Source organism: Eulemur rufifrons, chromosome 2 (genome assembly GCF_041146395.1).
Source record: "Eulemur rufifrons isolate Redbay chromosome 2, OSU_ERuf_1, whole genome shotgun sequence".
NCBI classification, from domain to species: domain Eukaryota; kingdom Metazoa; phylum Chordata; class Mammalia; order Primates; family Lemuridae; genus Eulemur; species Eulemur rufifrons.
In genome coordinates, this window is record NC_090984.1 from 107,632,584 (window position 1) to 107,647,154 (window position 14,571).

Genomic DNA, 14,571 nt, shown 5'->3' on the forward strand with positions numbered 1-14,571 from the left:
ATTAGTTCTATTAACTTTTCCATAGAAATATGAAAATATCTAAATTGTTTTCTTCTTCTTGACAAGGTCTATATCATATTGCTTTTTCTAAAAGCTATTATATGTTTGTAGGCAGCAAGAAGGGCAGAATTCAAATTATATTACACCAATTACTCAGCACCTTAACAATAAAAAAGTTATTTATCTAAATGTCCAGCTTATATGTTATAAATCAGGTTATTTTAGTATATTTAAATCTGTTGATATTCTTAAAGATTAATTTTGAAGGCAGTCACATTTTTGAACAATTTTAGCTGTTTTATTCATTCCTGGTGGTTAGTCTTTGGCAACTTTTCCTGCTTTTTTATGGTCAAATGTAATTTTTGTATCTAGGATAGCCACTGCATTTTCTAAGTAGGATAGCTTATTTTAGGTTTTTGTTTGTTTATGTGTTTTTGATTTTTTTGTTGCTTTTTTACTGTTTCAGTTAGGGACTCTTATTACTAATAATGGTAATGATTTTTGTCTTCACTATTGTAGTATTTCTATATTTAAATGAGTTTTCTTGCCTAATTATATTAAGTAGCATTTCCAGAAAAATATAAATAATGATACTTCTAAATATCATTTCAATTTTCTTTCATTGCAATGAGAATGGATGTACTGCTTTGTATTTTAAAATGCTCATTTTTAGACATATACTCCTCAACAATAAATACTGGTCACAAACAGACTTGTATGAGACTGTATATAGCAGATATAAGAGTCTCAAATGGAAAATAACCAAAATATTCATCAAGTATAAAATGGATAAATAAATTGTGGTATACTCATGTAGTAAAAAACCACACATCAATATAAATAATAGCAAACTACTGATACATGCAACTACATAGATTAAGCTAAAAAAAGTTATGTGGCAAAAGCTGACACAAAAGACATATTATATGATTCCATTTATATGAAATTCAAGAACAGTTAACATTAATCAATGGAGCTAGAAATAGTGGTTAGAATAGTGGTTCCCTGCAAAGTGGGAGATAATATTTACTAAAGGGGTGCCTAGGGACCTTCTGTGATGCAAGAAATATTTAATATTTTAATATTTTGATCTGGGAGGTAGTTACACAAGTACATATTTATATAAAAATGTATTTAGTTCTGTACTTAACACTTTTGCAGTATCTATTTTACCTTAAAAATTAGTAAAACTAACAACAGTAAAATAATGATGCAGAAAGACTTTCACTTTTAGCCAAAATAGAGTAGCTTGTGGCAGATAAATGATCCTACTAAGAATACCAGATAGGTCATATGAAATTAGAGAAAACAATTTGTTTGAGGACATCAATGAGTTTTCAAGGTAACTGGGACTTGAATAGCTAAGACCTGCACATTCTGTGAGCCATTTTTCTCTTAGTAGTGATTGCAAATTCAGGGAACACAACAATAGGTAGAGAAATTTGGTCAGAGCGCTATGGCTAAGAGGCAATAGAAACCAGAAGAGCTTTGAGGGATGGCTTACGCCTGAGGAAAGCTAAATAGAAATTCAGTGCAGCTAAGGCTGCTAGGACTTCAAAGGTCAAGATCATGGTGGATAAATCCTAATCAACCCACAATTTTTTTCTTTAGGGTATGTGCAGATTAAGTGTTTCAAGGCAGGAAACTAAAGAGCTAAGCAGAAAGCCGTTGAAAAGTAGAGTGAGAGTATCTGCAATCTCGCAGAACTGAGGAGGCAAAAATATTAGTATATTAGTACGCAAAGCACCAAATAATAGAAACTCTACTTATCACTCAAGACTTCCTGGTGGGACCCCTGGAAAGCTACTCCTTCATAGTACAAGTGTACCAGATATAAACAGAATTTAGCCTCAAGATCAGTCCAATCATTATTTGGTTTAATATAGTTTCCTCCATTCTAACTATCAGAGAGGATAGGATAAACCTTCTCTGGATAAAGAACACACCTTCCAGAATTTCCACAATTTTTCATAAATGATGACTGACATTTAAAAATAACAGCAGGATACAAAAAAAATAAGAACAAAAAGAAAAGAGCTAGAGAAATTGACTCATGGACATATCCATTGCTGAATTTATTAGACAAAGATATTAAAATAATTATGATTAGCATTTGATAAAAATGGATTACAAGGTACATTTTACCAGAGTCCCAGAAAATGAAAAGAAAACATAATGAAATTCTAGAATTTATAAATGAAATAACTGACACACCAATATTGATTAATTAGTTGTGATAAATATATCACACTAGGGTAAGATGTTAACAATAGGAGAAACTGGATGTAGGATATGTGTGAACCCTCAGTCCTATCTTTGCAGCATTTCTGTAAATCTAAAACTATTTTAAGATTAAAAGTTTATTTAAAAAAATAATTTTAAGTATGATATCAATAAGTAGATTAAGAGCAGATTTGAGAAACAAAAAGGAAGAATTTATCAAAATGATGACAAGAAGTTGTGACACATATATGTATATATGTGAATATTATTCAGCTTGAAAAAGGAAGGAGTTCCTGCCATTTGTGACAACATGGATGTAACTGGAGGACATTATGGTAAATGAAATAAGCCAGACAGAAGCATACTTCCTGATCTCTGTTATATGCAGAAGCTTAAAAATAAAGTTGAATAAATATAAACAGAGAATAGAATAATGATTATCAGAGATGGGGTGCAGGTGAGAAATGAGGAGATATAGGTCAAAGAGTACAAAGTTGCAGTTATGTAGGATGAATAAACCCAGAGTTATAAGGTACATCATCAGGACTGCAGTTAATAATATTGTATGGTGTACTAGAAATTTTCTGAGAGAGGATTTTAGGTGCACTGACTACATACACATACACACACATACAAAAAGGTAACTGTGAGATGACGGATATATTAAATTGCTTACCTATAGAAGTTATTTCTCTGTGTATATGTATACCAAAATATCATATTGTACACCATATTGTACCTATTGTATGCCATTTCTTTATCTGTTCTTTCGTGTTATGTGAGAATTTCTCAAGCTTGTCTTCTGATTTACACATATAGGTTTTATAGTATATAATTGGCCATCCACAAGTTTTTTTCAATCTTAAATATATTTTTTCATGTTTTTCTTTTGGAAGTAGTCTTTCTGAAACTTCAGATTTTTCCTATTTAATAAGATCTTCAACACCCACATCTGGAAAACAAATTACATTTTAAATGTATTCTCATATTATGTTTTTTTTACTTATTTAGGGACATTTATTGCGATTTCTTAGATTGGTTGCCTCTCATGGACTCCATTTGCATTGCAGTAATAGAAATATGGTGGCCCATGGTATGGCACTGTCATTCTTAAAGTTTAACTGCCTTTCAGAAAGGGAAATCTCTTTTTGTAACAATTTCATAAAATCCCTGGCCTGGTACTCATGGACTCAGAGATGATCCAGGGCATCGGTGTGCACAGAGAGATGGATATGTCAGCTGGCTTAGAATGGTGTTACATATTGATCCCGAGTTACTGAAGTGATCAGTCTCACCCAAACAACGGGACAGAGTGGAGGTAACATGGTTTCACCAAAGGAAAACCACAAATGCCTTTATCAGGATGAAGAGTAATGAATACATGATAGGCCAGCTCTCAAATTAAAAACTATACTTATCTTTAAGAGGCAGTTCTACACTTGTTTGGTATTTGGAGAAGGAATTTTTTTTTCTCATAAATTGTACTGGTGCTTTATCAATTATTTTAATTCTAGAACAAGAGTAAAGGAGACAATTTATATTATTTATAATTTTATTTTTCCTTCAGATTAGTGGTTCAGAAAAGCAGAATATATAAAGAGTGTATAATAATCACAATGACACTATAGGAAGTAACTACATTTCTGAGCCAAGAGTTGGGTCTTCCATATTTACTGTGTATCCTGAGGATACCAAGTGCATGAGTCTGTTTTGTGTTGCCATAAAGAAATGCCTGAAGCTGGGTAATTTATAAAGAAAAGTGGTTTATTTAGCTCATGATTCTGCAGGCTGTGCAAGAACCATTGCATCAGCCTCTGCTTCTAGTGAGGGGTTCAGAGATCTTCCAATCAAGGGCAGAAGGTGAAGGGGAAGCAGGCATGTCACATGGTGAGAAAGGGAGCAAGAGAGGGAGGAGGTGCTGCCAGGCTCTTTTAAAAAAACCAGCTCTCCCATGAATCAATAAAGCGAGAACTTACTCATCACAGAAAGGGCACAAACCCATTCATGAGGGATTCACCCCCCATGACCCAAACACCTCCCACGAGGCCCCACATTCAACACTGGGGATCATATCTCAATGTGAGATTTGGAGGGGCCAAACATCCAAACCATATCACTAAGGGATGCACATTAATTCCTTTCCAACTCACAGGACTCAGTAGCATCCCATCCTGTTTTCTGTACACTGTGTATGCATTCTGACTAAGCATTCTGACAGATAGCATATCACTTAGTACCCATTACTCCTGCTTTTACATACTGGCTTTCTGCTCATTTTTATTTCCAGGAATGAAGATTCCAAACTCAGGGGTGATTGTACCTGATTAAACTTCTAGGAGCCAGGCAGACTTAGGAAAGCTCCCACTACCAGAGTTTCTTGTTCATCATGGCTGAAATCATTGCTAAAAAGATTCAGTTTATGGTCTAGGAATGGCATTCTTTAATTCCCATCATTAACACAATTGTTATCATTTTTGTTCCCTTTTTATCAGTTATTTCAGTGATGATCTGGGAGAGAAATCCCACCATAAATTGCAAATCCAGTCTTTTTTTTTTTTCTTTTTTTTGAACTGGGTTAGTTCACTTAAAAATGTCACATCCATCAAGGCCTGAAGGGCAGACTGAAATGTTCCTCTTCACAAACCCAGGCTGTATGTCTCTCATTTTCAGCAGTAGAGTCCAGGACATAGACTTACGCACACATGGGTTGGCACTCGCCATGCTACCTTTACTGTTTTTACAGGAGTGACATTTTTCCTTATAGGCTTTCACTGACAATGCAGATTTAGTCATTGCCTTTATTTAGAGTTCTGAGAAGAGTCATCAGAAGAGAAAGAGGTAACTTCATCAACATGAATTCATTGTCCAAAGACAATTTAACACAGAGATGACTTCCGTTACCTAGTCTACTAACTTAAACCTTAAATACCATTTAAGAGATGTATTACATTTTTCCTTTTGTGAGAAGTTTTGTCAATACTTTGAAGCCCAAAAGAATCATTTTAGGGAAGAGATGGTGTTAGTGCGCGCGCGTGCGCGCGCTCGCTCTCTCTTTCTCTCTCTCTCTCTCTCTCCCTCATAGGTCTTTTCTCTTTCAAATTTAGCTTATTCATGGATCTGCTATTTGATTTATCATGAATTGTATATACAGCCACTGGAATATGTGTCAAGGATCCTGCTCTGCTCATAGTAGTCAATAAATGTTTATTTAAGTAACATTGGTATAATTTCTTGTTGCTGCTGATGCTGTGTCTGTTCTATGACCTAAATATGGAATTTAAGTCTGTGCTGATAATTTGGTACTGTTCAAATGCATTACATTCACTTGAATGCAGAATAAAAATAGACCAATAAAAAGCAAGCTATATAAAAAATGATAGAACCAAAATATCATCATGTCAAAAAGGTGTTTTTATCCCCCAACTTAATTTATGACAAGCATTTCCATGCATATTTGTATATTTTGCTAATTGGCATATTTGAAAGTTGCAGTAAGGTTGTGATCACATGAAAATCTGAAAGGACATAAAAAACTAAAATAACAAGGTGGCAGTGACAGGGCAAAGGGCCATCACAATTCTACGAGAGGAAAATGATAAATTATCTGAGCAGATGACTCTAGGGGGCCCAATTTTTATAGATATCTCTTTCCCCTCTAGCACAGAGCTCTCATTGCTTTACAATGGAACTCTGATCTTGAAGAGAAAATTGGAGTCAGGAGAATTGAATCCACTCATATGTTCTGTCTTTGGTATAATTTTAAAGGACATATGCCTTTCAAATAAAACTCTTGAATTTGATGGTGGCAACAAGAGGTCAGTAAATATATTAATGGTAGAAGGAAAAGATAGAAATATATGAAGGTGAAAATCCCAAATGACAGCAATAAACTCCTTTTCTCACACAACTGAATATAAAAGGAATACTATCAGAGAAACCTGAATCACTAACCCTGGGAAATGTGCAAACTTTTGGTTTGTGTAGTTTTTTATTATTTTTTTTTTAATCCAAGGATAGAATCTTTGAGAGTCAAAAAAATTTATCAATTTAAAGTTTCCACCTACAGTCCAGTCCAACTCAAGAAGAAGTTTGGAGAGGCATGTTTATCTAGTGCTTTTGGCATCCCATATCCTTGAGGTGACTCATGACTTCTGAGAATCAATGAAATGTTATTGACTAAGTACACCCCTGATTCTCTCCTTGGCTCTTCTGGCACCTTTTGCATACTTGGATCATACATTGCCTGTGCTTATTTGAATTAATCTTAGAGATAAGTCATTTCATTGCACTGTGAGTTCCTTAAGAAGGAAGATCGTTTCTTATTCAGCTCTGTATTCCCAGCATGTAGCAGAGTGCTGAGTCCAAGTGAAGCTTAATAAAAGTTTTCTAAATAAGTAAGTGATTTAAGAGTGCTGAAATTTTAAGTCAGTGGTGAAATATGGTATGTTGTTTCATCTCATTTAATTAATCATAGAATATTTGTCTTTAATTTTCAATATAGATTTTCAGAAACATGTTTGATTGGTAGATAAGATCCAGGAAAATGAGGAGATGAGACTGGGAATGAGACATAAGAGGCAGTGTTGATAAAACAGGCAGTGCTTTGAGGTCAACATCTGCTAATTAAGACATTTATTCCTGATTAATATGTACCATCAAATATTCTGGATTTGAAAATTTTCTTCACAAAGGATACTTACACAATAGGAATAGAGTATTGGGCAAGACAGTCATAGAAAAAGATAATTTGTTTTTTGATGGGGGAAGATAAACCATTCACTTCTTGTCAATACACAAGTAAACAAGGAAATTAGAAACTGATAAATGCTAGTAAGAGAATAAGAGTGGTGGAAGAGACATAAAGACATCACAGCTAGTATGTCTGATAAATACTCTCCTGAGAGGTGACATTTGATTTGAGTCCTGAAAGATGAGAAGGAAGCAGCCATACGAGGAATGGAGAAGGAGCAAACAGGAGGAACAGCAAGTGAAAGGTGTGATATCAGGAGAAGCTTCATGTGTTCGAGATACAGGGAAAAAGGTGCCACAGAGGATTAATTTGTCAAATAGGGGATTGAGTGGGTGGAGATCAAGTTGAAGAGGAATAAAGAAAATAGGTTTTAGGGAATTTAGGGCTACTATTCGTTGGTATGTGTTTAGGGGTGATGGTTGTTAAAACATTGAAATATTTCTATATTGGTTGATAAATAGACGTTGAACAAAAGCTTCCAATTGCCTACTTTGGTGATCCCAGCCTACTCCCTTGGACCCCCTGGTCCTTTCAGTGATTTGACAGTTAAAAGGCAGATGAGCTCTACAACAGGTAGCCTTGAGGGCCTTGCCTCTGATTGGCCAGTGTTCATACTGTGCCCAGTGATAAATAGTTTGAATATCACTTTTGATTTTGTGCAGTTGGGAGAGATACATGTAGATTTTATTGAAAAAGCAATGGGAAGCTATTGGAGGTTTTCAAATAAAAAGAAACAATGACCTGATTTAAACTTTAAAAGGATTACTCTGGCTGCTATGTGGAGGGTATAGAGCATACAAAACGAAGTAGAAATGGGAGCTCAGGCAAGAGTAGGTTATTTACAGGTGAGAAGTGATGGTGCTTTAGATTAGAGTTGAAGTGATAGAGGTAACAAATGGTCAGATTCGGGATATAATTTAATAATAAAACTGTTTATTTTCTGAATTGTTGACTTGGGATTGGAAAGACAGAGAAGAATCAAGAATTTTTGATTTATTAATCTGAGCAAATGGGTATGTACTAATGCATTTCACTGAGGTTGAAATAGGTGAAATGAAATAAAATAAAAATAAGCAAATATTTCAAGTATGAGATAATCTTGAATTTCAGACTTTGATATTATCCCCAGTATTCATTCTTCTCGATTTTAGTAACAGTGTTATCTCCACATAGTGTTAGCTGGGAATGTGATCACCCAGCTAGAGACCACATTTCCCAGTCTGTGTTCTATCTAACTGAAGCCACAGAACTAGGTCCTGGCCAGCTATATGTGACCAGAGCTATGTGTGCAATGTTTGGGTCAAATATTTTATGAAAGAAGTGCTTGTTCTTTGTATTCTCTTTCTTCCTTCTCCATTCTTGATAGGAAATGGGGACAACTGGAGCAGTTGCATTGGACCCAGTGATGGAATATTCATAGTGAGGAGAACTGCACCAAAGCACCAACTTATACACAGCTTTATAAAATAAAAATATAAATTTCTGCTTTACTTAAGCTTCTGCAGTTTGGAGTCCTTTGTTATAGCAGTTGACGTATATACTAATTCAGCAGATATGGTTGTTCTGTTAGTATCTCAGTTTATTTTTGCCACTATAACAAAATATTTGAGATTGGGTAAGGTATAGAGAACAGAAATTTACTTTCTTTCATAATTCTGAAGGTTGAGAAGTCCAAGATCAAGGCACCAGAGGTTTGGTGTCTGTTGTGGGCCTTCTTGCTGCATACTCACGTGGCAAAAGGGCCCAGGATCAGTGAGCACTGTGTTCTCACAGTACAGAAGGTGAAAGGTTAAGCAAGACTTAAGCTGGTTTCATCCAGTTCTTTGTAAATCATTAATCCATTCATGAGGGCCCCATCTTCAGGACTTAATCGTTTCCTAAAAAGTCCCCACCTCTTAATACCACCACAATGGGGGATTAAGTTTCAATATGAATTTTGGCAAGGACACCATAATTCAAGTCATAGCCGTTAATATCTTGCAGGACTATTTTTAGGGAATCCCTAACCTAAACGGGGCTCTTCATTGAGCAAATATTTAATGAGCATGAATGTTATTCCAGGATTCATTCTAATTGCTGGTGATACAATAGTGAACAAAATAGACAAAAACCTAGGTTCTCAGTGAATTCACATTGTAAACAGGGTTTTATTTCTAAGGTTAACATTTCCAGCCTATTCTTCTTAAACTTTTCATCCTCCATTTGTGTTGGTTGCTGCTTCTTGCCAACAATAAAGAGGTCCAAGCTTCCTTATTCTATTATTGCAGATACTAATTAAATAAATCTATCCTGTCAAGCAAACCTTTCTTGAATCCCATTAAGCAAGTTATGCCCTCCAACTTCTGACCATTAATAATACATTCCACTTACAGCATATTTTTCTATTATTTTATACTATAATTATATTTTATATACCCAAATCTTGTAAATTACTAGATTGTTTGTATACTTAGGGTAGAAATTTATTTTTTACATTCCATGTGCACATGGTGCTTGTTCAATAAACACTGTTTGAATATGTGATACAAATCCTATCATTCATCATCTTTTGTCATTTGTCATTCATTCATTCACTTATTCATCCCAAACTTATTGTGACCATTATGAATATGTCAAGGGTCAGGTACATAAGGATTTTCTTCATTCAAAGGAAACAGAGAAGAGAAAGATAAGAAAGGAAGCTTTCTTCACTTGTTTTGTGCTTGTATAACAAAATACCTTAGAGTAAGTAATTTATAAAGAACAGAAATTTATTTCTTACAGTTCTGGAGGCTGAGAAGTCCAAGATCAAGGCTCCAGCATCTGGTGTCTGGTGAGGGCCTGTTGGTGCATCTTCACATGGCAGAAAGCAGAAGGGCAAAAGGTACGAACTGCCTTTCTCAAGCCCCTTTATAAGAGCACCTAATCCCATTCACAAAGGAGGAGCCCTCATTGCCTAATTACCTCTTAAAGGCCCCCTTCTCAATACTATCACAGTGGCAATACCTGAAGTTTGGAAGATACATATTCAAACCATAGCAGAAGGAAAAAAGTTGATTTCGAGCCCTCATTAACTATTTAGGTCTTCCATTGTTTTAATAATGTTTATTTTAATGTTTTAAATGGCATATAAAGAATGCTACTGCTGAATGTTTAACCTGTCAGCAACAGAGAGCAACACTGAATCCACAGTGAGGCACCATTCCATTTAAAGGAAAATTGATTACATGTTCATACTCTACAAGTAGACAAGGCATTAGACAGTACCACATTCAAGGGCCAATGACATTTTGATCTGCAGGCATGAGATCTTACATAACATTGTAACACACTAAGAAACTGACTTCACAGCAAAAATGGTGCATGAAAGGACCCTCTAGTCAGGGTATCAACTGGTCATATCTTACATGCTGCACCAAGAATCTACAAGTAGTACATTACAAAAAGCCCCCTGAAGGCAGAGTCAAAGCCCTAGATTGAAGAAAATGCTTTCCAGGAATAGGGTGCCATGCTCCAGGAGACAATGTACACCATGAATTAAAGAGCTTTATATGCTGTTTTTCCCCAGTGGGAAGTACACATGGGTTCCAGAAGCTCAGATACTCCCACTGCTGTCACTTCTAATGGCCCACTTCGGGAATATATGTTTCCTACCCCCACGACTTTGGAATGAGCAGAGTTAGAAATCCTGGTCTCCAGTGGAAGACATTTAGGATAGAGGACATGGCAAGAGTCTCTTTGAAAACTTTTTTCTGGCCATTTTGGGATCCCTGTGTTTAAGGACTTCCAGGAAAGGAAAAGATATCACCATTTTGGAGGGAGTACTAAATATTGATCATCAAAAATAAGGTAGTACTGCTGTCTAACAATGCAGACAGGGAGGAATATGTTGGGTATTCAAATACTCCATCTCAGTAATTCTTTTTGCTGCCTTGCCTGATTGTCAAGGTAAATGGTCACATTCAACAATCACAGCCTTGGAGAGGCATAATGACCAGGAGTTTAGAGAGAGTCTGTGTAGTACCAACAGCCAAGCCACTGGGCCAAGCAAAGTTGTCCCCTGAGCATAAGGAGAATCTGTAATGAATAACAGAGGAGGAAAATGAATATCCATTGTGACTTGCCACACTAGGGGCGACTCTGGAGGCTGAAACTTGTTTTCTTAATCTTTCTCCTCTAACTTTCCCATAGCAGAGAGACTCACAAGAAACTGGAAGAGCTACTCCCCAGACATCTGATGGCAATAAGCATCGGTTCTTGTTGCCCCAGCTGCTGGGAATGTGGTCAGCAAACAGTCTTCATTGGTCAGCTCCTTCAGGGCTGACCTGGGCTGCAGAGAACTGCAATAGCCAGGCTGCACCCTCCTGTGGCAGCTCATATCTCATATCTGCTGGAGGCAGAATTATAAAGCCCTGGCTAACTTGGCTGACTGTAGAACATCTCGGAAGGGACATTTCAGTTCCCTAGCTTCGTGTGGCAATTGAATGAGGCAATTGGGTCTCTATCCAGGCGACACTTTTCTTTCTACTCAATCCTGATAAACTTCCTGAACAATAAACTCTCTCAGAGTCTGATCCCTGGAGAACCCAACTGCAATGTGCTATGAATGACATCAATGATGAAGATTATCATTTAGCCCAGATACTTTGAAGTGATTTTCTTAGGAATCTATAGTTAGTACTTCATATAAAATAACCAGATCAAACATTTTTTTCTAAAAAAATAATAAATGAGGTTTTTAGATTTTATTTTAATGTTCCTAACTATTCAATGAAGAAAGATGGAAATTCATGTGCGGCAAAAACATTATTACAAAGCAAATTCATTTTTTGAAAGAATTAAATTTGGAGGCCAAATGTAGTGGATCATACCTGTAATCCCAGTGCTTTGAGAGGAAGGAGAGATCATCAGTTGAGACCGGGAGTTTGAGACCAGCCTGGGCAACATAGCAAGACCCTGTCTCTACAAAAAAAAAAAATAGGAAGAATAAGAATTAGCTGGGTGTGGTGCCATGTGCCTATAGTCTCAGCTACTCAGGAGGCTGAGATAGGAGGATCACTTGAGACCAGGAATTCAAGGCTACAGTGAGCTATGATCACACCACTGTACTCTGACATGGGTCACAGAGCAAGATCCTGTAGCAAAAAAAAAGGGCAGAGTTTTAAACAACCTAATACAAAACATATAGAACTTACATATTTCACTTCTGACTCAAATTAATATTTAATTATTTTCTTTATTATACAAAGAAATGTAGCGTGATATTAAACATTAGAAAAGTAAGCCAGATCTTCACATAAATTCAAAAGTAACATTGAATTTATGTTTTGAACCAAAGATCATATTCAATTCTTTATTTCAAATCTTTACTTAATTGAATCTTAATATAATAGTTGCAGCAGAACGACCCATATGGTGGTAACTGCATACAATATTTATGAAGTGGCAATTTTCCACATACAGCATGTGTCAATTTTCTAAGAACAGAGAAATTTCTTAATTACTGTGGTCGCTTATTATCGCTACTTTAGAAATTTCTTTCTCAATTTAAATGTACTGGGACATAGTTTATCCATGCAAGGAAGCAACTCTAAGGTTCAATACATATTTGCATATGTAAAGTAGAACTCATGTTTACACGTAATGGTTTTTACATTTAGCCTAGCAGTCTCATGAAAATCCATTCATAAAGCAAATTTTCAAGTACATTTATGAAAATTGCAAGTGCATGGTAAAAGTCTTTTTTCCTGGCAAAGATTATTATACAAAAAAGTGTCCATGCAAAACAAAATATCTTCCAAGGCTTTGCTATGCTTCAATGTTTGAGTAGAATTGTCCCTTTTAAGATTTGTAATATGTGTTGTTTAATATATTATATATATATATTTTTTTTTTCTTTCATAACTAGGAAATAACTTCCCAGTGAGTTTGAACTTTCTCAAATAGATCATGTAGACTCTGTGGATTCCGAACTCATTTTTCTGGTTTCAAATTTAGAGGTATGGTCATAGTGAAAGGAAAAGAGTCAGGATAGTAACAATCTGAATACAGACAGAAATAAAAGACAAGCAATGTATGAGCTTTAAGAGTGTGAGAAATTATCTAGTCTACGTCCTTGCAAACCAAATATCTCTAGACTCCAGGTAGGTGACAGTATACAGGTGTTAGAAACTGAGTACTAGGCATTTTGGCAAAGTGGAGAGAGGCAGTCCTTTCTAAAGGCAATGAAATATAATACAAAAGAAAGAAAGAAAAAAAGAGGAATACTTCTGCATATCTTGGTCAGTGGGCTGCCACTGAGGACCCCTGCTGGTCTACAGACATTTTATTTTTCACTGATGCGATTCCTGAGTAGAGTGATTGCAGAGCCTGTGATACTGACATTGTGTCTTTTCATAGAGAATCTGATGGGAGCCAGCTAGGGATGTCTCTTGACACCCAGGGTGGAGCTCCTTCTATCAGAAGCTGATGTCTTTGGAATTGAGTTAAAGATTCTTCTCTTCAACTTTTCACTCCCAAATTCCATTAAAAATTTCAAAATTATTTTCAAATGCAACTAACTTGTATTAGGTTCACTTATGATCCAAGCTTCTTAGAACTACTCTGTCCTAGGGTATCCAGATTGTGAGGCAAGTATAATACATGATGTAAGAAAGAAATTCTGTGTATTTATTTCACCAGTGAAATATAATTTCTGTCAGAGCAATTCTGTTAATTTTCCCATGTGGTGGTATTTTTAGTTTCCAAGTCAGTCATGTCGATGCACAAGAAAAGAAAGCAATTTACAACTCCGCAAAGAAATACAGCCTCTTTCACTTCATTTGTGTTTCATCTTGATTATCAACACATTTGTCATCCCCCTGTAATTTATTCATTATTTTTACCAGAGAAATATGAAGAGAAAAAAGAAGATAAGTGCACTTGTCAAAATGTGAAACAGATGCTCTAACAATGATTGGAGACAATTAATGTTCTCAGGAAAAAGCAACAGGCTAGGTTTGTGTTTAGCTTCAGATTTTTACAGCAAACAGACTTGGGGAAAATGCAAATGTGAAATCAAGGTTTTATTTTTACCAGTAAAGAAAAACAGTATTCTCTGACTACATTGTTGTGCATTTCTGTTATGATCTGACAGTTTAGATCTTTTCAACTAAATCATTAAGAACAATGAGAGCAAAATGTAAATTGAGCAGCTTTGAAGTGTGACTAAATGACTTTTCCTTCTGAATCACCAAACTGAAAATGTACTACGATGCTAAATGGCCATGGGATAGTGGACTGCCAAGAGAATGAAGATAAATGTTTGTGCCTGATCACACCTTAATTCCAATTTAGGCACAACGAAGTAAGAGTGCCTCCGCTCACCTCTGCAAAATATCCATTTGCTCTTCTTTTATTGAAGAGCTTTTAGATCCACCACCTTCCGGGCTCCAAGCACACCACCTAGCCATCTACTCCTATAATCCTACCCTAGACCTTGACATCACTAAAGTCTCATTCCCTGACCATCACCTCCTATCCTTAGAGCTTGTTTACTTATCCTAGCCACTTACTCCACTACTCACAGCCTAATAACTTTCCAACCACATGGAATTTATTATTTCTGCAGTAAATATCCA